This window comes from Peromyscus maniculatus, chromosome 7, assembly GCF_049852395.1.
Source record: "Peromyscus maniculatus bairdii isolate BWxNUB_F1_BW_parent chromosome 7, HU_Pman_BW_mat_3.1, whole genome shotgun sequence".
NCBI classification, from domain to species: Eukaryota; Metazoa; Chordata; class Mammalia; order Rodentia; family Cricetidae; genus Peromyscus; species Peromyscus maniculatus.
In genome coordinates this window covers 46,834,830-46,858,004 of record NC_134858.1, presented here as the reverse complement: position 1 = coordinate 46,858,004, position 23,175 = coordinate 46,834,830, and the positions used below count along the sequence as shown (strand labels likewise).

Below are 23,175 nucleotides of genomic sequence, written 5' to 3'. Positions count from 1 at the left end.
GTGACAGAGGGGACCTGCTTTGAACACAGTCGAAAGCAGGAGCCCCCGCAGTCTTTGCTGTTAAGCTATTCTGCTCTTGTCTTCTATTGGTGGGATCAAAACACAGGCACGTAGGACCTGTAACTTACACTTAGTGTTGTAGGCAGCTCTGTTGCCTGAAACTAGTACTTGCTTTTTACAGTGACAGGTGAATAGGAAATGACTCTTTTCAATAGCAAGACCAAAGATCCTGGCTGGGAAAATACACGTTCGGCATCTTAAATGTTTTCATGGTAACAGTATAGCAGATGATAGATAGATAGATAGATAGATAGATAGATAGATAGATAGATAGATAGATAGATAGATAGATAGATAGAGATAGGCAGGCAGATGGGTAGATGGGTAGATAGGCATAGAGAGAAGGAAGGGAAGGGAGAGAGGAAACAAGAGAGGGAAGGAAGAAGAAAGAAAGCAGGAAGGGTAATAAATGGATGGATAGATAGTAGATAGATGGATGAATAGTATATGAGCCTTCACAGATGAACAACGATATGATTGATGATCTGTCTTTTTGTTCTTTTTTTTGGGGGGGGGGCAGGATTTTTCTGTATAGTTTTGGTGTCTGTCCTGGATCTCGCTCTGTAGACCAGGTTGGCCTTGAACTCACAGAGATCTGCCTGACTCTGCCTCCCGAGTACTGGGATTAAAGGTATGCGCCACCACCACCCAGCTGTGATGATCTGTTTTTTAAGTACTGTAATTGTCACAATATGATTTTTATGTGGTCAGGAAGGAGGTACCTAGGTGCACAGGAGATGGGTGACTTTATACTTCTGGTTTTGTTTGTTTGTTTGTTTACTAAAACATATAAGTTCCTATAAGGTTGAAAATCTAGAATTGACTATTTTTCCCCAATGTGCAACATTTTCTTTAAATAATAGAGGAGAGTGAATCCTATTTTTCCATTATTTATTTAATTAAATATTTACATTCTTGAGGGAATTCTGGCCAAAGAAAATCACTAAGAAACTACACTTAAAACTAAAATTAAGATCACACTTAAAGTAACTTATTTTAAAATAATCTTAAGACTATAGCCTGGTCCTCATACAAGCAATAGTGAAAAAGATCTTAAATATTAGTAACATCTTGGGCTGAAACCAATAAGTCATGAATGGATGGAACCTCTGCTTCCCAAGGCAGCCGGTAGCCTATGCCCATCAATGCCTATCACCCAGTTAGTTCAGATATCTCCAAGTGAGTTTAGATATAGCCAAGCAAGCTTCACAAGGGCAGCAGGTTAACAATGAAGAACTGAATGTGTCTCCTAGAAATACCTAAGGTTCTGCCTTCACTCTGGTGCAGGAGGATGGTTCTTTTCCCATACACTCTTTAGAGGGCTCTCAGGGAAGGTCAAAATGAACTTTGCCTGGGCTTCCCAGGAAGAGGACAGGACTTCCCTGATGGATAGACAGCAGGAGCTGTAAAGGCTAGAGGCAGGGGTAGCACCAGGCACCACCCTGGTCCAGATTGCTTCCACTCTGTACACTCCCTTGAGCTAGAGATCTGTCAGAATCACTTCCCCTAAAACAAAATGAGTCCATGTCTGTCTTACTGACAAGCAAGATCTGAGGGCCACTTAGGTGACATGGCTGAAGCAGAGGAGGAAGAGAGCTTGGGTATGAAAACTATCTTAACCGGACACAAGCCCAGTGGTAGGAAATCCATTTGATTCTGGCATGTGGGGAGAGTCTGAAACATAGTTTTCTTCTTGTGGCTAATATGAATGTCTCAGAATGAATTGTCAATCTTGTGTAATTTTCTCACTTTCACCCTTGATTTTGTTGAGATAAGATAATGGAAGAGGACAGACAGACAGACAGATAGAAACCAATAAGAAATGGAAAAGAAGTGGAATGCCTAAGGAGAGAAAATTAAGGCGTACACCCCTGAGTACAATCCCTTCGTAGATGAGTGTGAGGAATCCCAGTCTTTCTCTTTATTTCCTCTAAAAAAGCTGAAGGTATTTTGTAAAATCACTCTGATGACATTTTTCCCTTCTAGTGCCAGACTTTTTCACCTGGAGTAATGAGTTTCTAGAACATTCCCTTCCTACTATTTAACCCCAACCTTTGATGAAAAATGTTTTGTATCATGACATAGACACACTGGTGCATATACAGACCTTATAGGATGAAATATTCTCCAGATACACACAGATAATAAAAATAATTGTGAGACACAGACTTCCTCAGATACAAAGCCAGAGTGAATGTTGTGTTTACAGTAACTATGTTCTTCCTCTTTATTCTGTCATTTCTACTCCAGGCTGTTCAGATTTATGTAACAGCATACAGCATAAGTCACACTAATGTTGGGAACCCATGGACCAGGTGCAGGGTCTTTGTAAAACCCCAAAAGGGATGTTCTGTATTTTTGTTTAAGATTATATGCATTTAGGGGATTAGTGTCCAGTGTCAGACTTAATTCCCTAGGTAGAATAACTGGGTTTAAAGGGGTAAAGCATTCATCAAGCATTTCAAATGTCTTACATTGACCTTCACTAGCTGGAGACTTGACTGACAGTCTTTCTTTTCATAATCTACTACTTATTTGAATATATTTTAATTCATTTAATTTTAGATTAAATTTAAAGATAATACCAGTAATACCAGCATGGATTAGTTAATTTTCCTTTCTTTTCTTTTCTTTCTTTCTTTCTTTCTTTTTTTTTTTTTTTTTTTTTTTTTTTTTTTTTTTTTTTGGTTTTGCACCTTTCCTGGGACTCACTTGGTAGCCCAGGCTGGCCTCGAACTCATAGAGATCCGCCTGGCTCTGCCTCCCGAGTGCTGGGATTAAAGGCGTGCGCCACCTTTCTGATGGCAAAGTTTCTTTCTCCCTAATACAATTTATCTACAGAATTAGTATATGTAAAATAATAGGTTGTAATCAATTATTTTCAAGTCTTTTAATTCTAATTGTAACCGCTTGTGATAGCTAACTTTGGTTATCAACTTGACATACTTGGGAAGAAGGAACCTCAGTTGAAGAATTGCCTCCATGAGATTGGCCTGTGGGCGAGTCTCTGGAGGCATTTTCTTGATTTCTAACTGATATAGGAGGCGGTGTCAGCCCTAAGCAGGTAGGTCCCAGTCACTTAAGAAGCAAGCCAGAGGTAGCAAGGCAGGTAGCAGGATTCCTTTGTGGTTTCTACTTCAGTCTCCTGCCCTGAGTTCATGGCTCGGCTTTCCTTGGTGATGGACTATAACATGAAAGTGACGCGGGTCCTTCCCCAAGTGCTTTTGGTCATGCTGTTCCTCACAGCAATAGAAAGCTAACCAGGGTGCAATCAATACTTTATTTTTATTATTAGAAGTAATACATGCTTTTTGTAGAAAATTTTCAAATGTACTGAAAAGAAGAAAATAAAAATTACTGTAAAATAAATAGCTTTAGCACTTCAGTGTCTAGCTTTTTTCCCCTGCATTTAAAGTCACATGCCTCACAAGTCATTTTTTTTTTTTTTTGTTTTTTGTTTTTTCGAGACAGGGTTTCTCTGTGTAGCTTTGCGCCTTTCCTGGAGCTCACTTGGTAGCCCAGGCTGGCCTCGAACTCACAGAGATCCGCCTGCCTCTGCCTCCCGAGTGCTGGGATTAAAGGCGTGCGCCACCAACGCCCGGCCCCTCACAAGTCATTTTTTAAAAGTGTTTTTCAGATTTATTTGTTTTATGTGCATGGATTGTTTTGCCTACAGAAGTATGTGTACCATGTGTGTACCTGGTGCCTATGGAGATCAAAAGGGGGCACTGGGTTCCCTGCAACTCCAGTTCTGGGTGGTTGTGAGCCACCATGTAGCTGCTGGGAATCAAATCTGGATCCTCTACAAGAGCAGCCGGTGCTCCTAACCTCTTATCCAGCTCTCCAGTACCTCTAAGTCATTTTTTATTATAGCACAAACTTTCATAAGTTCTTTGAGATATTTTTGTTATTTCAAACTGTTTGCCATGCTATCTTTAGTATCTGAAGATATCTGAAAAATATTAAATTATATGATACATTTAACTACTTCTTATTGAATGTAAGTTTACTTAAACATGTCCCCCTCTAAACAACATCACAAATGAAGATTTTTGTAGTTTTCTACATTAGTTTTCTTTTCTCAGTATAGGTTGATTCTCTGAGATGGAATGACTGCATCTGAAAGTGTAAACAAAGGTTTTTGTGACTTTTGATACCTATATCAGATTGCTATCCTGAAGGGTGATACAAATGTGGACTCGAGGATTGAGTTCATCACCTTGGGGACGCGATGCTTCTAAGGCTTTGAGAACTCTTAGCTCTCTAGAGCATCAAGGTTCACGGTTTGGTACGAGGTCTTACAAGTTTTCTTCTTGGAAGGACGTTCAATTCAATAACATGGGGATTTCATTTGGCACTGTGGCTGTGCAGGGAGTAAGTTGTTTACCTGACAGTAATCGAATCCAGTCCTTGGTTGAATTGGATGTGCTGGTGGTACCTACCTGAGGGAATTGTTGCAACTGGAGTCAATAAAGCAATTTCAAATGGAGGAAAACCTGAACTTCGTTTTTTCAAGAATAAATAGATAAAGGACTTTTCCTTTGAAACACTGCTAATTAAAATGAAGTTTGAAGGACCCTTGATCTGCAGGGAAACAGATTTGGTATGTCTTAAAATCCTCCTTAATGAAATGGGAGCTGGATTTCCATCTTGCGCTTAATCTGAACAGAGTTTTGCAGTGGTGCCCATCCACACCGCCCCAGAGAACTGGGTCCTCACTGAATTCTGGGTAAATGGAGCAGCCATGAACAGGTAGCCAGGAAAAAACAAATCATCTCACCAAAATGCATGCATTAGCATGGTCTGGTGGTAGCCTCTTGCCTTACAATAACTGAAGGGATATTTTACTTGTTTTCTGATTTAAATAAAGCTCCATAAAGTCTGACTTTACCAAACATCTTGCTTTCCAGAATTTTTGGCAATGTGACTAATAGTGTTGATGATGGTGATATTTTATTTGTACTGAAATGTGATTTGTATGTTAATAAAGTTGCCCTGGGGTCAGAGCTATTAGCAAGCCATAGCGAAAGCTGGGTGGCCGTGGTGCACGCCTTTAATCCTAGCTCTTGGGAGGCAGAGCTAGGCAGATCTCTGAGTGTTCAAGGATACAGCCAGCATTGGAGACACACACCTTTAATCTCAAACCAACCATAGAAGACCTGGAGGTCTGTACAGACAGGCAGTGACTAGGAGGTCATGTGGTTGCGTTTACAACCAATGATAAGGCAGAACAGAAACTCTATAAAAAAAGACAGACACACAGGAAGTAGGTCTCTTTCGGAGAGGTACAGCGACAGTGAAGGGTAAGGTTTTTAGCTCTTAGCTATTGCTCTGACCTCTTGGCTTTCATCTTTGCATTGGTTCTGTGTTTCTTATTTAATAAGACGGTTGGTTACATCTACAGTTGATGACCCAGCTCTCACTAGCCTGCCCTTCCTGTAACTGCTGTGAGAGTTTCATTGATAATAATGATGTGATTATTCCCGGTCTCCATCCATACACCAGGATTTCCCACAAGTACCCTGAGTTTCCTATTGCTGTAATTGAATATCACAAAGTGAATACTCAATACAGACAAGAGCTTACTTGGAGTCCTCAAGGCTGATAGTCCAAGAGCATGGTGCTGGGAATCTATAGAGGACTTTGTTGCTATGTCACTGTGTGATAGGAGTGCAAAGAGGATGTGTGTGTGAGAGAAACTGGGCTCACTCCTGAGGCTTTGTGTAGTCAGTCTTTCTCTGTCCTGCCAGCCAGCTCCAAAGACACGGGGACTTATCATTAATTATGAAAGCTCAGCTGATAGCTTAGGCTTGTTTCTAGCTATCCCTTATAACTTAAATGAACTATTCCCATTGATCTGTGGGCTGCCCCAGGCTCACTTACCTCATCTACATACTGTCCATCTCACTTTCCTGCTTCCACCTCATGTCTCCCCCACCACTCTCTTCTTTCCAGCGTCCTCTCTGTCTAGAAATCCTGCCTAGCTATTGGCCATTCAGCTTTTTAATTAACCAATATGAGTGACACATCTTCACAGTTGCACAAAAAGACTATTCCACAACAGCCTTGATCCACTTGAAAAGGCAGAACTTGCCTGACGCGGTCACCTCTTACCAGGCTTACTACCTATTAATACTGTTACAATGGCAGTTAATTTCAGGATGAAGTTTAGAGAGAACATTGAAACTTCGGCATTCCTCCATATGACCTCAAGTCCTTCTGTGCCAAACATCCTTTGGATGCCCACACCGCTGTTCTCCTGGCTCTTGTCCAAGCTCACAGGTCTAGGCTGGGCATGGATGGACATAGCTTCTACTCTGTTTGAGTCCGCACTGCTTCCACCCTCATGTCATAGTGAGGAAGCCTGGCCATCTGCCACCTTAGAATAAGTTCAGTTGCTATGGGTATCCCAGGTTTTTATGTACAGAGACATCTAACAAACTCCCCCCAACACACCCTAATGTTACCCAGATGTGTTCAGAGATATCTAGAACCGAATTCAGGCTAGAATCTAGTGAATCACAGCCTACATACAAAACAGGCAGTTTGTGCGTGAGGAGCTGAAGATCAGAGAAATGAAGTGACCTAAATAGACATTAAATGAAGATTGCTCTTCCCTAAAAGTCTTTGTCTCATTTTCTTTTTAAACACCTTAATACTTCATTGAGTCTAATATCAGCCAGTTTAGTTCTAGGGTTGAAGAATTTGCAGGCAAACTTAAAGGTCCCACCCTCAATGTCATGACCCCTTATCTATGGCACAAACTGTAGTCCTTGTCACCTGTTTCTGCCTTTGAGGAAGGAAACTGCCATGTGAATCCTTGGGATGCTATTGGAGCTCCCATGGAAACCTTAAAATCCAAGGAAAGTCATGAGAATGTATACCTCAGCAACTATTCAATTTAAGTTCACTAGAAAATGCTTTCCTTCCTAAAAAAAAGCCTGGTAGGCTGTTTTCACCATGGATCTCCCCTTTGACCTCCTGGCATTTTAGAGAACCAAGGTGGCTTAGTCTTTAAGGCTTTAAAGATCCTAATAGCTGCCTGGATTTGGTGGGCTATCTAAATTGTGGGACTGGGGCTGTGGCTCTATGGCGTGGTACTTGCCTTAAATCTACAAAGCCTAGGTTCAATCTCCAGTACTGCCATTTAATAATAATAATAATAATAATAATAATAATAATAAGAAGAAGAAGAAGAAGAAGAAGAAGAAGAAGAAGAAGGAGAAGGAGAAGGAGAAGGAGAAGGAGAAGGAGAAGGAGAAGGAGAAGGAGAAGGAGAAGGAGAAGGAGAAAAAGAAGAAGGAGAAGAAGAAGACATGGTGTTTGCCTTCATGCATTGCCTCCCTTCTAGGGCCTTCTCCCTGACTGTTCCAATTACTTCAGAGTCAAAGAGAAAAATGAGAGACAGTCAAAATGGAAACAAAACACTTATAAAAAGACTGGCTGCTTAAAAAGTCAGAACACAGGAAGACCTTGAAACAAATTATACCTTGAAGTGACTGCTGTCTCCTTGGCCATTTTCAGGGCTGATTTGTGTGGAGAAAGGCGGGCCCCATCATAATTGAGTTTATCATGCAGGACTATCAGCAATATAACACAGCCCTCAGGAGCCCCTCTGCACTGGGCTGTATATTAAAGACATTCTTTATGTTTTAAAATGTCTTAATATACTTTTTGAGTTGCATTATGTTCATAAATTCTGCTTTCTCTAAGGAAAGCTGCAACATCTCTTACTTTCTAAACTTCATTTTTTACAAGGTTGATATTTCCCTTAGTGTATTGTTGGCTATAAATTATTGAGATGTATTTAATAAAGCTCTGCCTCCCAGGCCCCAAACACTGTGTAAAATGGATGAAAAATCAATGATTTAAGAAGATTCTAGTAATCTGAAGAGCCAGTTACCAAAATAATGACACTGAGAGAAATGCAGAAATGGAGATAGTAAATATTTTCAATTTAGGGTTTACCCCAACCCCGAATGTTATTATTATTATTTTTAAAGATTTATTTATTTATTATATATGCAGTGTTCTGCCTGCATGTGTCCCTGCAGGCCAGAAGAGAGCACTGGATCTCATTACAAGTGGTTGTGAGCCACCATGTGGTTGCTGGGAATTGAACTCAGGACCTCTGGATGAGCAGTCAGTGCTCTTAACCACTGAGCCATCTCTCCAGCCCCTATTATTATTATTATTATTATTATTATTATTATTATTATTATTATCAGTTGTAGAATTCTGTAGCAATGGGAAGTTATGTCCAAAGCAAGAAAAGTGATCTACTATTATAAATACTGTTTCCATGTAAACATGTCCCTAAACTAAAACTCCATGCTGTGCCCAGTCTGGTCCTTGCTGTGGTAGCTATCCATCCTTTCTGGTGAGGACTTTTAAAATAAGATCTGTGTGTAGGGAACAATCTTAACATGGCCCTGGGGCCCCTATGTCTTGGTATTCATGCCTCTGTGTACCACCCCATGAGTCCTGGCAAGACTGATGGCCTATTTCTCTACAATATAGAACACATAGCAAAGGTAACGGGCTATCCATTCCTTTTTTGTTTTGTCCGTATTTTGTTTTTGAAACAGGGCCTCATATTATAGCCTGGACTAGCCTTGCACTCAGGGCAACCCTCCTGCCTCAGTCTCTCCATTGCTGGAATTACAGGCATGCTTGGCTAGTCTATAATCACATCATGTAAGGCTGGTGTTTTTCTTGCTGGGAGACTTGTTCCTTCTGGTTATACTGTAGTAAGGGGCCTGTGGTTAGTGCCCAGCTGAGAGCCACTGAAGTCCTTGGGTCAGCAGCACAGAAACAAGTGAAATAAAGGAAGGGAGGGAGGGAGGGAGGGAGGGAGGGAGGGAGGGAGGGAGGGAGGGAGGGAATAAATGCTATCAGCACCAGTGCAAGCTTGAGAGCAGGCCCTTTCCCAGTTGAGACTCAGATAAGATTATAGCACCAACCAGTGCTTTAATGGGGGGGGGGTTGAACCCCTAAATCAGAAAATCCAGCTAAGCTGTGTCTCCTGACCCTCCAAAACTGTAAGATGATAAATGTGTATTGTGTTAAGCCACTAAATTAGTTATAAAAACTGCTATTAAACATAACAATATGGAAGTAACATATTGATGTTTATATAGTAGTATCTCACCCAATCAATAATAGTTCTTGATGTTGTACTAACAAATAGTAGTGTGCTTCATGTTAGGTGTGCAAAAAGAAAGAACAAGCCAAAAGTTTCTTCAAATTACATGAGTAGTTAATATGGTAAAAGGTGCTGGATAGACAACGATAGAGCTAGCCTAAATCTCTGAGAAAGGGAGCTTCTCTTGCAGCTGAGGAGTGATGAAGAGTGCCAGTGTCCTTGCACGTAGCAGGGACACTTGAGCTAAACAACACTGACCAGGAGCCAACTTGAAAGTACAGGGAAGAACAGAGAGAGAGAGAGCAGTACAGAGGGGACTGCCTGAGGAAAGACATGGAAGGTTTAGAGCTGAAGGGAAGAGGGTGAGGTGTTAGCGTGCTGAGGAGGGGTGGGGTGGGATGATGGAGGGCTTTGTTTGCAGTGTGGAAGAAGTTGGGTTTCATCCTGTAAGCAAAGAGGATGGTGGAAGAACTTAAATGGGATGAAAGGACACACTTATATTTTAATCAGACAACTCTGGCTACCTGAGACTCTGAATTTGGACTGGGGCCAGTTAGGGGCTATTGTGAGTCCATTAAAGAGCTGACTACTGTCTAAACTAGCCCTGTGTTACATACAGCAGAGAAGAAAGATAAGTGGAAATGTATGTAAAATGACAGGGGCATAACCCCAATCAAACAGAAACTACTAAATTAGCTGATTTAGCACAGCGAGGATGAATAAATGCAATTGTGCACTTCTGGATTTGATTGCCTACAGGACATTCAAGGTGAGGACACTCTGTGGGCAGTTGGCCATGTTGTTCATTAGATGAACAACTTCCCTCTCATTTGCCATTTTACTGCCCACTAGTGTAGAGGATATGAGATAAGATGTACATTCTAGTTAGGGTTGTCGTTATTATGTGATGAAACACCATGACCAAAGCAACTTGGAGAGGAAAGGGTTTATTTGCCTTACACTTCCACATCACTATTCACCACTAAAGAAAGTCAAGACAGGAAGTATGCAGAGGTCATGGAGAAGTGCTACTTATTGGCTTGCTCCTCATATCTTGATCACCCTACTTTCCTATCAAACCCAGGACCACCTTCCTAGGGGTGACACCACCCACAATGGGCTGAGACCTCCCTCATCAATCACTAATTAAGAAAATGTTCTACAGGCTTACCTACAGCCTGATCTTATGGAGGCATTTTCTCAATAGAGGTTCCCTTGTCTCAGGTGACTATAGCTTGCGGCATGTTGACATAAAACTATGCAGCACAATGTAGACTTTCTTGCCTGGAACTCTAGGGGAAGAATTGTCCTCAAGAAACAACCTAGTTGTCATGAAGAGATGATAGTCTACCTCTTGGGACCAAGACCACATTGTACAAGACCCTGAGAGGTGTGGAAATACTGTTGTGGCAGTCTTTGAAAAGTACAACCTGCCAGAGTGAGTGGTTTCTTCCCTTTAAAAGGAGAAGTATTTTAAGGATAATGTATATAAAGCATTTGACACAACACATGCTGACTAGTAATATGTCTCATTGAAAACAAAGAACTCACAATATATGATGGTTAGTATTGATCATCAACTTGACAGGATCTTAAATCACCTAGGAGACAAACCTCTTGGCCGGTCTATGAGAGAGTTTCTAGACTGGATTAATTGAAGTGGGAAATCATACCCTAAATGTTGATGGCACCATCACATATGGGCTAGGGTGCTGGATTGAATAAAATAAGACAGCAAGCAGAACAACCAATATCCATTGCTCTGCTTTCCAACTGAGGACACAGTGTGACCAGCTGCCTCTTCTGCTGTCATGGCTGTCCACCATGATGCACTGCACCCTCAGACTGTGAGCTAAATAAAACCTTTCTTCCTCAAATTGCTTTTGTCAAATATGTTATAATAGCAACAAGGATGAGACCCAGGACTCCCATTCCTCCCTAGGATGCCAAAAGAAGTTCATGCTGACAGGAGATAGAAGGAATGAATAAGGACATATTATAAAGCACTGAATAGCGATTTGATGGTCTAGCAATCACCTGATCGACATAGAAAAGTTGAGGACTTTCATGATTTAATTATTCCTGGCTTGAGAACATTTGTGTCTGAGTTTTATTGATCTTGGCTGCTCCCTTATAAAGGAAATTCAGAAACATTTTTAGACAAGTTCTACATATGATTGTTATGATTCTGAGAGTATTCACTCTGCTTGATTCATTTTTTTTTTTACAATGCCATGGTGGTGGATTGCAGGGGATAGGTGAGAATTCATGTCCCTCTTTTGACTTCATGAATTACTTTGGGGTATTTCTTTGGATGTATGTATATAGCAGCCACCTTTACTTTAATGCCTTGACCTGGCTCCTTAAGATACTGTGTGTGTATTTCTTTACAGTTTTATGTATCTTTTGGCAATAACTCATGTTCAGTTTATAGTTTTAAAAGTTGATTCATAAAGATTCCCCCTTTCTGTGAACCTGTAAAAAAGAATGCAATTTATTCACAGCTCTGAAAAGTTGTGTTTTTCCTCACGGGGGTGTAAACTGTGAGACATTCAGAAGGTCTCCTCTGGCTCCCTGTCCACAGGCTAAATCACTGCTTCTCAGCTGCAAGTTTTATTGTCTGAAATTCCCATATATAAATGCCTGTGTGTGACAAGGGACCACATTTATGTAGTTTGCATGCCATCGCCTCAGTGTGCCCCTGCGTTTTTACTGGACATGCAGTTTTGGTTGTCATTAGTCATTTCCCAGAGCTGAGGGAGAGTCCACAAAGGTGGTGCTCACGGTGTTGGAAGTGGATGGAAGAATAAAGAATGGGAGTGGAGAGAGCTTTACAGAAGCCCCTAAGTGTGTCTTAGCTTATTTTAGCCATTTCAGTGTTTTAGAAAATGTCTAAACATCACGTTGTGTGTGCTAAACACATAGAACTTTATCTGTCAATTAAAAATTAAATTAGGATCTATCCTTTTAGCAGATTTTAAGAGCATAATGAAGTGCTATTATGAGACATACTATGTAGAGCTGACTCTAGAGCTTACCTTGGCTGGCTGACATTTCATTCACTTGGACCATCCCCACTCTGGCTCCCCTCCTCAGCCCCTGACAAACTGTCATTTTCTTCAGTGTCCAGGAGTGAGATCCTGCAGAATTTGCAGTATTTGTCTTTCTATGCTTAGCAGTACTCAGTACAATGTTCTCTAGATTCATCCTTGTCTCAAAAAGCAGGATTCCTTTTTTTTTCTTTCGATTCTCCATTTCCTTCTTCCTTTTCCCTGTAACTTTCTCCTCCATTTTGACTCCATCCTTTTTTTAATCTGCCAGGGTCTCATCGTGGCTCTGTGAAACTCACTGTGTGGCCGAGGTCGACACCAAACTTGCAATCTTCCTGCATCAGCCTCCCAAGTGCTGGAGTTACAGATGTGCACCACATCTGACTAGGATGTAGTTTCTTTAAAGATGGGATTGTGTGGTTAAAAATCTGGCCCTCTTTCTTAGCAGAGGAGCTTTCGGAGTATGGTCATGTGGTGCTGTGGCCCTGGGCCTTGACTCCACAGCACTCATGGTGGAAGTACAAGGCAGAAGAGGCCTGTTGACCTCAGGGCAGCTGGTAGACAGGGAGAGAAGGAGCTGGGGCCCTCTTTCCTCTTTCAGGGCACACCCCTCTTCTCAGTCCCACATCCTAGAGGTTCTACTGCCACCTACCACAGGATGAGGACCAAGTACTTAATTCTTGAGACTTGGGAGGACATTGTAGACCCAAATCAGCAATAGAAGACAGCATGCTCACAGTGCATCTGTTCCCACAACCCTGTCTTCTTCTATCACATAAGTACCCATCACTAGAAAATTGCTATTAATGGCACTTAGTATACTGCTTGTGTTGTTCAGCCGTTACCTCTGTCTAGTCTAATAGTGGGACTTTGTTATCACTACAAAATGAAACCCTCTACCCAGTTAGCAGCTACTTCCTCTATTCTCCCAATATCTGACAACTGCTGATCCAGACTCTGACCCTATGGATTTGCCCACTCTGAATATTTCACAGACACACATAATCTATGACCATCTGTGTCTCACTTCTTTTACTGAATGTGATGCTGACAGCCCAAGTGATTTTCATCAATGTCTACACACAGCTAGGCACAAGACACACAGTGACAGATAGAACCAGTGTGTTCCCTGTCTTCATGAAGTAAGTAAGCGAATAAGTGAAATTAATATAAATCATGCTGAGGGTCATGGAACAGTGAACAGGGTACTGGGCCATAAAATAATGAAGGAGTTAGGAGCCTCCTTAAACTGATAGGCCAGAGAAAGTCTCTATAAGGAAATAAATCTAAATAAAAGATTGAAAGTCTAGAAGAGATCATACCTGTGAAGAATGAGAGCATAGAAATTATAGAGAGAAGGCACACAAATATCCTGTTGTGAGAAAGAACATTAATAACCATCAAAAGGTCAGAGTACCTGAGTCAACCAGAGGTGCTGAAGGGACAGGGATTCTTCTGAATTTCACTTTGGAGGTAAATGGGATGCCAGCTGGGGACATTTCAGGCGGAGTCAAAAGAGAGAAAACTTAACCAGCATGAGGCAAGTGAGGACAATACCAACCCAGGGGCAGTTCTCCTGGCCCGAGAGTCATAGCAATTTCCCTGTGTACATTTGGGTGCTGCATGCTGTTAATGCTGATTTGGATCTGCTGCCTGCTCAGAACTAGCCTGGCTCTGCAGGCATTGGCAAGATTCCTACTGAGAAGTCTGTCTCCAGGAGAAGCTTGACCTTGATGTTATACTCAAAGCTCAGATCAGCTCTGCATCTTGAGCTGGTCTACTTGTTCTGAGAACACCCAGGGTCCACATTGATGGTCATGTGGAGTTCTTCTGATGGGGTGTTTCTTCACAAGAGGTCAGTGCTCATAACACTGAGTAGGCTCACAGGTCACATCTCTAAAGTGACTTAGATGGTAGTTCATCCATTCCACTGCTCCCGGGACCATTCACTCCCAGTGTACCGGTTTTAGCTACATTGTGTACCTCCACTCAGAGTCTGTGTTATGCAACCATGATGCTCTGGTCCATTCCAAACCTAGTGGGTGTAATATTATAGGGATAAAAAACAAAACAAAAACAACTTCAGTTTAAGTGAAGTCTGAGTGATCTCTGAGAGCACTAGAATATGCTGGAAGGATCCATCAGCATTAACTCAAATTCAGTACAAAGGAAACAATCTTTAATATGTTACTAGTATCTCATTGGGGCATTTGGGAAGAAAAAAATGGCAGTTTCTTTGCCAAATGTGATCATATTTCTTCTTACGAAAGACAGAAGATGTCTCTGATCATGTTACTGAAGATTTACATGGAAAGATCTAACAAGTATTGAGACAGCTCCAGTCAGCTGGAGGAATTGACTTTCTGTTCTGTGGGAACCCTGACTACCTCCATTAAACGGCATGCCTGCTGCTGGGTGACTGACATTCTGATGGAGTGTGTCACTGTTCCTCGTCTTCCTAACTGGGATAACTGTTTTTAGCCCATTTACCCATCTCCAAGTGGAAGGTGATCCTGTGTATTAGGAAACCAGGTCCTGAGTATTCTTGTGCAGGAGTAACATGGCTGTTTAATCTTTGAAGGGGACACACATGTAGTAAAATAATGCACACAAGTGTGTGCCCAACTTAGAGCCAAATGGCAAATGAATAGCACTAATGTAAATCTAGATCAAAGTTATATTGCCATATATTTTTCTTCTTGACATTTTTCCCCATTTTAAGTTTTTTTCCACCATTTATTAAAATTTTATTGTGTTTTAGGTTCCATTCTGAACACTGAAATACATCACCTTATTTGATTCTCCCATTATCCTTTGCAGTTCATATCATCAGTGTCTCCATTTTATGAGTGAGACCCAGGATGTTCACTCCCAACAGATACAGCTGAACCCGTTCCAAATAACAGGCACATTGATCAGCAGTCTTAGGAGCCACTGTAAATTTAAAATGCAAATGACATATTAGATTTTAAAACTGACATACTTGGAGTAGAAAACTTTTGAATTGTTTAAAATTCTGGATCATTAAAATAAATGTAATGTTTAACATAAATAAAGATAACTATGGAAAGAAATATTTATAGATAAGCACAGACACATAGGTTGGTGGCTATACATCCTGTCAGATGAGAGAGCTTGAAGGCAAAATACTCCAGTAGTGGTAAGCACACTGAGTGCCTACATCTTGCCTTGTAATCTCACTCTCCAGGACCAAAAGCTAGTTGTCCTTGGAGCTGTGGCTGATTTCAAGGCCAGAGTGGGATATACAGAAACGTCTGAAGCATTTTGTAACAATAGCATTAAGGAAATGCTCAAAAAGTAAAAAGAAAGCCCCACAACTCTTGGGATGTATCAGAAGGACAAAGAGCCACTTAAAAGGGCTGAAAAATAAACAAAATGCCAAAATAAATAAAAAGCACTGGATTATAACCCAAAGCCCTAAGTCAACATCCACTGAATAAATTAATGAATATGGAAAAGTCAATGATGCATGCAGAACGCCAATAAGTTATGTAGACACTTTGAGGGAATGACTACCAGGATTCCCCTCTTTACACATTCATCTCTACTGTGTGAAGGTGAGGGAAGAGAAGGGTAGCTCTGCTGTACAGGGCACTGCCTGGCATTCCCTCAGCAAGGGACTGAGGGCCACACGGCAGGTTGATCAGATTGGAAGTAGGTTAAGCGGGAGACGATATGACGATATGGCTCTTGTATTAGTCACTTTTCTAAATTTTTTAAACAAAATATCTTGCAGGAAGCAACTTAAGAGAGGTAGGATTTTGAAATAGTTCATAGTTTGAAGGAGCTGTCCATCACAGTGGGGAAGGATATGGCGGTGGACACAGCTCTCAGGCTGGAGTGGCAAGAGTGTGAGGCTGCTGGTTCACATCTCTGTAAACAGAAAGGGAAGGTTGGCACTCCTCTGGCTTCCTCATTTTCTCCTTTTGATTCAGTCTGGGCCCTTAGCCTATGGGATGGTGTCTTTCTTATTCAGGATGGCACTTCTCTCTTCAGTTAATCTATTATTATCTGGAAATGCCCTCATGGATGAGAGAGAGGTGTGTCTCCCATGTGATTTTAAACCCAGAATGTTTGCAATGAAGATTAACCATCAAAGCACATCACTGATGTGATTTTCCCACCCCGTAACCCCAGTCTAATCATGAGGAGAATGCTAGACAAATTCTAAGAGCAAGACATCTCATGAGAGACCCAGCCTTGCTTTCAACATCTGTCAGGGCCATGAAAATAGGCATCTTCTGAGAAACTGTCCCAGCTGGGAGAAGTCTCAGGAGACAGGATGATGAGATGGAATGGAGCCTGTGGTGTTCTGGGTGGGATCCTAGAAGAGAAAAAGGACACCAGATGAGTACAAAGAAAATCTGAATAAATGAGCTTTAGTTAATGATAATCTTGGCTCATTGCACACAGCAAATGTGCCACACTGATGTAGGATGTTAATACTTTATGGGTTGATGGGATATACAGGAACAATACTGTTTCTTCATCTAAAATGTTTTTGAAATAAAGTCTTTTAATTAAAAATGGAGTGTTTGTGTGCATTTTAGTGTGGTTCATGAGAGAGCGCTGTTTGCTCTGTTCTTGTGCCTTCATTTATATAATGCATCTGTCTCGTTTATCCAATGAGTCTAGTAGGTATGGATTTATTTAATTGAGGACTGTCAGATAAGTAATTTTCATAAAAGGAATACATACCAAGATCCCTTTGAACCCATACAACTTAGAAATGAATAGTTCAGGAGAAAAAAAACTGCAGGTAAGAAGTAATTTTGTAATTTAAATTTAATCTTGTTAAAGACCATAGAAAGGTATTAAGATTATTTATGTACAGCAATATATTTATTTTTTGTAATGGTTGTTTTAATGAGTCTTAAATTAGCTTCATGTCTTTTCTATTTTCTTCACTAATTGCATTGAGCTTTGCTATCATCTGATATTAATTGGCCTCCATTGCATGCATGTGGGACAGAGGGAAGAGGCAGGGAGGCAAGTGTTTTGCTTAGAGTCATCCAGCATCCAAAATGAGGCTGCAGGCATCTCAGAGCCTGGTTTCCATGCTTTGCGCACCGTGACTATATTGATTGAATTTCAAATTACACATCCTTTCATAAAGTTTTCTTATGTAGCTCTAACTTTCATTTTCCTTTAAGATTTTGGAAAGCAGATGTTACTACACACATGGTTCGAGGATGAGAAATTGAAGGGCTCTTACAGTCTCTTTCTTTCCAGAAAGAATTCGGTAGCCAGAACCTGGGGACCATCTTGTGTGTTTTCAGTGGCACACTTAGCAAATCTGTTACATCTTTGGATGTACTGTTGCTCACTATTGGGAGATCCCCAGGGGAAGAGGCTGACTCATATGAGGTGTTCAGTAAATGGAATTCAGTAAATAGAATTCCACTAAGTAATAGAGAGCCATACAGTGACATATCCAAGTATATTCTTTGTATCAAAGATTCTTTCTCTCTGGCCTTCTTCTTACTCTGCCTTTAGACTCATCTGGGAGCTCAGAGTCTGATTGAGGGATGTGACCATCCTTTTAAAAAGGAGGAAAATGTGACATGTTTAGGGAAAAAACAAACAAACAAAAGCCCCACAAGCAGGCACTGCCATTACCACCAAAGGTGGAAACCACAGCACCCATTTACCAGAAGTGGTCTGTGTGGATCAGATTCTGGTTTCATGGGCTCAAGTCAAAGACAGTGATGTCTATGGCCAAGAATGGAAAATTCTTCCCATTTGGCTCACAGTATCTCATCATTATGTCACCTGGAATTTGATAATATGACCTAAGTGCCCCACTAAGCCATCACCTGTAACAAATACTGCCATCAGCTCCCTCCTCCTTTCTGACCTGGGTGAGTTCATCATTCCTTTGACTGTCAACTAAAGCTAAACTGTGTTCTGCAGAGCATAGGCCCCTGATGTGTTGCCAATGCTTCTGGAGACCCAGAAACTTGAAAAATGTGTTGAACAAATGCTTTGTTTTCTGAGAGACTTTAAATCCTCACAAGGCTAAGGTACTCCATAACTCTTAAGGAGGGAATTAGCACGGCATATGTCAACACTCACTTGTGCTTGGGCTTATTCCCACATGGGACAAGAGTGTTTAACAATCTTAGAGACATTGACTTGGATGACAGCACCTGGAGAAAGTTCTGTCTTAAAGCCTCAGTTTCCAGTTTTTAAGGTGAGTGAGCTTAGTTTTAGGCTCATATTAAAAGTTAAGTAAGCAACAATATAAGACAACTTGGCAGTCAGGCAGTGGTGGCGCATGCCTTTAATCTCAGCACTCAGGAGGTAGGAGTGAGTGGATCTCTGTGAGTTCGAGGCCTGCCTGGTCTACAGAATGATTTCCGAACAGTCAAGGCTACACAGAGAAACCCCGTCTCAGAAAACGACAACAACAACAAACAACTTGGCATGGCTCATGGCAGCTGGGGTGACCTTAGTATATGGTAGCTGATGGCAGTATCACTATTGTAGAGACCCTTGAAGTTCAGCAGAAGAGTTTAGAAATGTAGATCCATAATTATATTGGTTATTTATTTTATTCTGTTTTATAGATGAAGCCAAGAATAGGTTTCTATAGGTTATTCCTCTGAATAACCTGTGTGTGTGTGTGTGTGTGTGTGTGTGTGTGTGTGTGTGTGTGTGTGTGTGTGTGTTGTGTGTGCATGTTCATGGGGTGGGACTTGTGAACTTGAGGCTGCATGTGCAATGCATTTATACATACAATATAGAGCCCAGAGGACAATCTCAGATGACACTATTCCTCAAGTGTCATCTTTGTTTGTCCAATTGTCTGTTTGTTTTTGCTTAGATAGATGGATGGATGGACAGACAGACAGATTCAATAGCCTGGAGTTCACCAAGTAGGCTAGGCTGAGTATTTAGGAAACCCCAGAGTCCCATCTGTCTCCACCTCCCCAGCATGCACCATCACACCTAGCTTTTTTTTTCACATAGGTTCTGGGGATTAAACCTGGGTTCCTGTACTCTAAAGGCAAGCACATTGCTGACTAAGCTACCTTCCCTTCTCCTTCTTTGGTTGAGTTTTTTTGTCTCCTCTGAGTTAGGGTCTGGCTATGTCACCCACACTGCACTCAAAACCCCCCACTGCCTCGCTTACCCAGTGTTGGGATTGCAGGTGGGTGGCACCAGGGTTGCCTAATTCCTGTGATTTTTTTGTATAGTCTATAAAATGCTAGCTCTGTAGTCTTACTGAACATATTTGATGGAAACATTCTATCAAAAGGATTTCATTTCAATACTTGGCCTTTGTGACTCTATTAGGAATTTCGCACCTCAAAGAGGTGACAATTTAGATCAAGCAATCCCAGTTAGTCTAGTCAACACTATTGGTGTGACCATAAAATGTTCCACAATATACTTTGTCATGAGCATACACAGCCATCTTCCATCAAGAAGGTGAAGATTTGGCTCACCAGTCGAGAAGAGAGATGGCTGGCTAAACTTGATTATGCTTAATTATTATGTGATTAGTATTTGTGTCATATTAAACAGATGTCCTGGCACACAGTACTTTGTTTGTGTTCATTAATTAGTTCACTTATTGATTCACAGATCCTTAATGATCATCTTCTCTGTGCTGGGAAAGGGAGGGCAGAGATGAACAAGACACGATCCTTGTCCCTTAGCTTGTATCCTTTCTTCACAGAAGTAGTCCTGGGTTCGAATGGGCAGGGGGCAGTGGAGATGAGTAGTCTTCAGGGAGGAAGTAGTAGAAACATCCTCAAGTGTAGATTGAAACATGCTTTGGACTTCCATGGAGTTTTTGAGTAGTCCCAGTGGCAGAGGGTCGTAGACAAGGGTGCAAGATATGGGTGGAAATATGGGTAGGAGCAGATCAGGGTGAGGCCTCTGTGACAGGTTTGCAGGATTTGGGCTGTGGTACAGCCATCTGACTGCCTTTAAGCAAGTGGAAGGAAGCCGTATGGAGAGGGGCCCAGGAGGAGCCTGAGAAGAAGTGGGGAGACTGGTTAAAGCAGGAAAGTGGTGGGGATGGAAGAAGGCTCATCACTAAAGCACTTGCTGTGGGAGTGTGAGGCCCTGAGCCACAGCACAGACACACAAAACTGAACTCCATGGCAAGTGTCCACACTAAGGAGACAGAGACATAAAGATTCCCTCCGGCTCTCGTCTAGCTAAAATAATGAGTCTCAAATTTAATGAGACATCGTGTCTCGAAAAAAAAAAAAGTGGTGGGGAGTGATTGAAGAAGACACCCAGCTTTGGCTTGTGGCCTCCTTACAGATGTGCACACATCTGCACCTGCATGTGTATGCACACACAAGATGAGACTAGTGCAAGATGGAGTGTGTTTACAGCTAGAAACAAGAGATGACACTCCCCAAAAGTCAGACAACATCGAAGAGGACTGAGAAGGCAGTGGCTTCGGAGAAGGGGAGGGACATTGAAGACAGCAGAAGGCACTGCTGGGTCCCTTTTGGTAGAAATGAAAGCAAAAGCCCTTAGGGATGACTGAGGCTTCTGGCCTTGACTGGGGATCCAGTCGAAATATGGATTGACACGGAGTGATGTGGCGGCCAGGGAGAAGAAGTTCTGTGTTTGAGGAGAGTGGAGTCTATGAAGTCTGACGTGCCTATGGGGCCAGGAGGATTTGTACAGGGGAAAAATGCTGATGTGACTCTAAGTTAGAGATGTGGATACAGGCGGTTTCACCCTCTTTGAAGTGAGTGGATGTTGCAAGGAGAGGAAGGTGGCTCAAGCTGGATTCATGTGAAGCTGCCTGCCAGGAGGCTGCAGACAAGATGAGCCCAGCACACATGGACCTCTGTACACAGCTAAGAGTGAGCTAGTGTATGTGTTTGGCATTCAGCCGTATGTTCACACTTCAAGAAACTCTAGAAATACCACTATGGGATAAAATGAGAGCAGAACTTCTAGGAACCACCAGACAGAGAACTTAAAGGACATAAAGAAGATCAATGTCGTTAGAAGTGTGGACATGGAGTTGAAAGTGAGCTGGTAGTGCCCTGGAAGGTCAAGGAAAGATGCGGAAATATGGTCCCTCGGAGAAGTGCCTCTCAGGGGGAGAAAAATGCACAGGCATCTAGAGATGTAGTTAGAGGAGAGTCCTTATTTCTTAAATCAGTAGGCAAGGGAAAGGTGAGAGGCAGAAGAGAGAGGGGAGATGGGTGGAGAGAGGGCCCAGAAAGAGAGAGCACTGCTAATAGAGACCTGAGCCATCCAAGGAGGACTCCACTTGTTCTTTGTAACTGGAGGAACCAAAGAGATTGACAGGAACACAACTCAATTTGGTACATGGATGTGACTCCCAAAGCTGATAAAAACCTTCTCCTCAAAGCATCTATCTTTACTATACAGGAAGAGGTGAGGTCATTTTCTGATGGGGAGAAAAGAGAGGAGTCAAGTAGTTGAGAACATGGAAATTTCTGGATAGGTGGGAAATGATACTTACTGGGTCCCTTCCTCACAAAAACATATTTGGGGGTTGCTAGAACCTGTTGGTCTTTGATTATTCCCTGTTCCCTGAAGCCATAGGGAAGCCCCATGATGGAAATGGTTGAACCTATTCTGGAGGGCAGACAGATGGGGTAGAGTAAAATCCTAAGGTTAGAAATGAGCAAGCCTCAGAGCCTGGTTGTTTCCAAGACAAGGGGCAGGAAGAAAGACACAGTCCGATGGTGTGGCGCAGGTACGTAAATAAAAGAATGACTCACGGGTAGATATAGGACTGTCACGATCTCAGATTGTAGAGGTAGAGCAATTATAAATGGTAGCAAAGCCCAGAAGGTAGTGTGCTTAAGGGAAGTAGGTGAGTGTTTGTTGAATGAATAGAAGGGGATTCCCTGAGGTCTTTTGTTGAATAACTATTCCAAGTACTACTTAGGGATTTGCTGCTGATGGGGGTGAGGAATCTTGTTTGACTGAGTGGCCTAGATAAAAATACTCTGCTGACTGCGAGGACACAGCAGGACTCAGTTTCCGTTTATAGCTTCTGTTAAAGGAATGGAAAACAATTAAAAATGCCAGTTTTCCTCAGGCTAACCTGGGCTATATAGTGAGTTCCAGGCCACTGTTGGCTAAAGATTGAAAACTTGTCTCAGAGATAGAGACAGACAGACAGACAGTGAGAAAGAGAATAAATTCTAGCTTTGAGAGCATTTCCGTTCCTCACAGGAATACCTCTCTTAGATGTGTCTGTCTTTACACCTCTCTTCAGTCACCCCACCTTCTGGCACTCCAAGAATATTTTTAGCATGGCATTCAACTTTCTGGATGATGTCTCTCAATTTTTAATGATAAGGTTATTTTATGTTAATTGTGTTATTTCAAAAGTTTTGCTGACTTTTTTAATGTCCTGGGACCATATGGAAGCATCTTTTTCCAATTTAAGCTAATGACAAGAGAACCTTCTACAAAACATTTAAACTAAGCATGGTGCATTTGAAAACACACAAGTTGAGTGGCAGTGGGAACGTGTCTATATGAGAAGCTTGGCATACATCTGCCACCCTCTTGTCTCCTGATTGATTAATTTGTAACCCCATGCCCAGAAGGACACCGAAGGAAATGTAAAATAATCCCTAAAAGTTTGAATCTTGGAGATATTCTTATCAAGTAGCCACACGTGATGTTTATGCATCTGACAGCGACTACACCTAGATATTTCCTTCGTGGGAGTTGGTTTCTGTTGTGGGGTAGAGAGAAAGAGTCAGAGAATACAGGTAGTGAGATTTCATTGAGAGCCCTGGAGTATACAAGTAATGTTAGCATTCACAGTGACAACCTGACTTAGCTAGGGTACCCCTGAACCTCTGGCAGGTGGGGCTACCATGTTGTAGTAGCAGGACAGTTGTCCTCTGGATGTAACATGGACATTGCCAT

The 23,175-nt window shown here is 41.8% G+C and overlaps 1 protein-coding gene and 1 long non-coding RNA gene across 7 annotated transcripts in view; one reads left to right on the top strand and one right to left on the bottom strand.

Annotated features, from left to right (window-relative positions):
• The window catches only part of Ncam1 (neural cell adhesion molecule 1), a 303,364-nt gene that overhangs the window by 81,574 nt on the left and 198,615 nt on the right, over positions 1-23,175 (top strand). The gene's annotated exons all lie outside the window — the stretch shown is intronic.
• LOC143274250 (uncharacterized) lies at positions 12,114-17,630 on the bottom strand. Its single transcript, XR_013052738.1, has 3 exons — positions 17,492-17,630; positions 15,046-16,600; positions 12,114-14,290 (listed from the first exon to the last, which is right to left on the bottom strand). It is a non-coding gene; the product is annotated as an uncharacterized LOC143274250 (long non-coding RNA).